This window comes from Anoplopoma fimbria, unplaced genomic scaffold (genome assembly GCF_027596085.1).
Source record: "Anoplopoma fimbria isolate UVic2021 breed Golden Eagle Sablefish unplaced genomic scaffold, Afim_UVic_2022 Un_contig_12516_pilon_pilon, whole genome shotgun sequence".
Lineage (NCBI taxonomy): Eukaryota > Metazoa > Chordata > Actinopteri > Perciformes > Anoplopomatidae > Anoplopoma > Anoplopoma fimbria.
The window spans coordinates 482-4,439 of NW_026551864.1; the positions used below are offsets into that span (position 1 = coordinate 482).

Genomic DNA, 3,958 nt, shown 5'->3' on the forward strand with positions numbered 1-3,958 from the left:
TATCACACAGCAGGTTATATTATACACACTATATTACACATTATTATTATTATTACACTATCCACACTATACTACACACAGAGAGAAGTAGACTACGTCACACAGCAATTATACACACTATATACACACTATACACTACACACTATACTATACACTATACACACTATACTACACAATACACACTACACACTATACACTATACTATACACAATAGAGAAGTACACTATGCACTATACACACAATACACACTATACACTATACACACTATACACAATACACACTATACACACTATACACTATACACACTATACACTACACACTATGCACACAGGTCACCTGCTCATTGTTGTCATTGATCCAGGTGGACAGGCTGCAGAAGGACGTGCAGAGTCAGGATGCATCCTGTGAGGAGGCCTGTCGGAGGTGAGACCCCTGCAGGGACTCTGTGTTTATTCCTTCTTATCTTTGCATCACATTTGTAATTTATGAAGTGATTTTTTCTTTTTTCTAATTGTCCAAATCCAAACAGATGTCAAGAACTGCAGATGTGTGCAGAGAAGACACAAAGGACACTGATGAAACTGACCAAGGTTAATGTGCTTTACTGTCTGTTAACATGTGGATTATTTATTTGTAATATATATTCATTTCTACTCCATATATCAGCTGTTTTTAGCCCTTGAATTTACATTATTCATGGTCTCAAATAAAGTTTAAAAAAATTCAGATTCAGCATTTGGATTCACCTATTGCTTATTAAAAGACTGATGGTTGTGGTTCAGTGTTGACAGTGAGGTGATCCATTCAGTTCCATTACATTACATTACATCACATTACATTACATTACATTACAGTCATTTAGCAGACGCTTTTATCCAAAGCAACTTACAGGAAGTGTATTCAACATAGGTATTCAAGAGAACTACTAGTCACCAGAAGTCATAAGTGCATCTCCTTTCTTAAACAAGCATCTAAAAGCATAAACCAGAGCAAAAGTATAGAAACAAACTAATGTGAATACAATAAGTGCAACAAACTAATATGAATACAATAAGTGCTAAGAGGAAGGCTCAGGGTCGTACTTCTTGAAGAGATGGGACCTCTGAGCGTCAATGACAGGAATATGACAACATTTACACACTGCTGTACATTATTAATTAAATAGATAAAACACCATTTTCATAGCCAATATGCCAATATGTAAGAACTTACCGATCTTGTATTGTTCTGTAGATTCCTCACGCTTGACGTTGTCTTTTGTTTCTTGGTTTTCCAGGCGGATGAGCTGGCTCCGGTGGGGAACTACGACCAGAGGAAGCAGGAAGAGGAGACACGACTGCAGAACATCCTGGAGCGTTTGAACACCCTCTCTCTGGAGCTTTCACCACCAGGACCCAGCTCTGCTGCCGGGTCAGTGAGCGGAGAGTTACCTGCAGAGAAAGAAAACAGACATGACCGCGGTCATTAGTGACAGCTGTGGATGAGAGCAGCAGAAACAAGTTTTTTTAGCTCAATATCATTTCTATGTTTAGAATATTTTCACCTCTTTACTTTTCCGTATCCTATCCTCCCTTCAAGACACAAGACTCCTTTGGCAAAACCAGTAATTTTACCTCACAGAACACAGGAGTTACTGGTTTTTATCGCACTCAATCAGTTAATTTAATTATGTGATTGTATGACTTTTGGATCAGAACTAAAGTGGCGTCTTCAGTTCATTTCTGTTGGTTCTCCTGTCTGCTTCTCCAAACTTGGAGTGTACCGAACGCCATCAAGTTAGTGTAGGTGATACGTCAGGCAGGTCACGTGGAAGAAAAGATTTGGAAGGCCTGTAAAACATATGTACTTCAACAAAAATGTGAATGTAGGGATTTTAAAACCTAACAAACTCCAGTGGGAAGCTACGGTCTGATATAGAACAAATACAAAATAACAGCAAACAATAGATCTGCCTTTAAATTCATCACATCCAGTTAGTTTGAACTTTGACACTCAGTGTTTTTGAGGTTTAAGAAGTAAAAACAAAGAACGTATCTTTTCATGTCACCATGTTTTGATCCACAGAGATGTTTCAAAGGAAGATAACGAGGAGGACGATGAAGACGAAGACAGCAGCGATTTTACAGTGATGCTGAAGGCGATGAAGAAGATGAGAAGCAAACTGTGAAGCCTGACATCTACACAGTCAGTGACTTCAGAGGAGAACAGGAAGGAGATCTGTCAGTTCAGGTGAAGCACTTCCTGTTTCAGACACAGAGAAAAAACACAGACATTTATTTATTCTTGCGCATCAAAACTTATTTTATTTTTAATTATAAACAGAAGAAATTTGTTTATTATGAGCAGATAAAAAAGTCTGTTTGTTAGTAATACATCAGTGATCAGTGAAGGTATGTGTCTGTTCTCAGAGAGGGGAGGGTGTTGAGGATCATCAGGAGGACACAGATGGATGGTCATCGGGCCAGGACGCAAAAGGCAACAGAGGAGTGGTTCCAAAACCTACCTGAAGGTGAAACAAGCTGCTGAACGTCTGAACCCTTGTCTTGTTACTTTAATCTGGTGAAACTCGAAATCTTGGCAGTTTCTGCTTCATGATTCTGACTTCAAATAGCTGGAGCAGATATCTGTGATAAAGGTGTTTATGGTCTGTTTGATCAAATGGAGCACTATTACACAAATGAACATCATGCTGTATTGAAGAAGACTTGAAACTAGAGATTGAGACCATAAACTCATGTTTACAATGTTTACTGAGGGAATAAATCAAGAGAGAAGTAGAGTCATTTTCTCGCAGACTTCTGCAACTAGAGGAGTCGCTCTCTGGTGGACAGGGGAGAGAGAATGCAGCTTAACACAGGAAGCTGATTCACTTGTCAGAACAGGAGTTTTTACGCTTGTTCTCGGTGTTGCGGCCATAGAAAGCACAGAAAAAAATGTTAGCTAATGGTTCCACTAGAATGTGAGATTGGCTTTGACGGACACACACACACACACACACACACACACACACACACACACACACACACCGAACACATAATCTCCTCCTTAATAACTAAAACACTGAGGAGATCAGCTGTAGATGAATAGACCCACTTCATTTTAGATTCCCTCTCTGTCCGCTCTGTATTTCACCCTTAATTCAATTAGCACTAATGGAACGTCACTACTGAACTAATGGGGGTAATGCCACAAGGTCACACACACACACACACACACACACACACACACACACACACACACACACACACAAAAGCATTGACGTTCTATTTATACATGAGAGGTCTGATTTCATTTTAACCCGTTTTTATTTGCATCAAACATGTGTGTTTGTGTATTATAGGGGTTGTGTTCTTCTTTTCTACTGTTTTTATTTGCATCTTAATGTTCCAAACACACAAACACACACACACACACACACACACACACACACACACACACGGTATCAGATAGTGTGTGTGTCACATTGATAGTCTTCCCAGCCCTCCCGCCTGCATAAATAAGAGGTCCCAGACATTAGGCTTCCCCCTTTGAACTGACTGAAGCTTTTATTGTGCCTTACCCTCTGGAAATACAGGTAGTTAGTGTTAGTGTTAGGGGTGTTAGTGAGACAGAGTCATAAGAGGCTGATCACTGCCGTCGCCATATTGTTTTTTTCACCACCAGTGAACAGAAGCACTCATATATGGACTGAGGAGGAGTGCACGTAGGGACCTGTCAATCAGTGTAGCCCCGCCCTAAAAGCATCCCTGCTTTATGGTCTGTTTGACTGTAAATGGAGCATCATTTACTAAATGAACATCATGCTGTATTGAAAGACTTGAAAACTAGAGATTGAGACCATAAACTCATGTTTACAATGTTTACCGAGGGAATAAATCAAGAGAGAAGTAGAGTCATTTTCTCATGTGAGCTTCTGTGCAACCAGAGGAGTACGCCCCCTGGTGGACAGGAGAGGAGA

The 3,958-nt window shown here is 40.0% G+C and overlaps 1 long non-coding RNA gene across 1 annotated transcript; it reads left to right on the forward strand.

Annotated features, from left to right (window-relative positions):
- The first annotated feature begins 358 nt into the window (after positions 1–358).
- Positions 359–2,115, forward strand: LOC129115804 (uncharacterized). The gene is made up of 4 exons (XR_008533252.1): positions 359–423; positions 530–590; positions 1,277–1,410; positions 2,065–2,115. It is a non-coding gene; the product is annotated as an uncharacterized LOC129115804 (long non-coding RNA).
- The last annotated feature ends 1,843 nt before the right edge of the window (positions 2,116–3,958 follow it).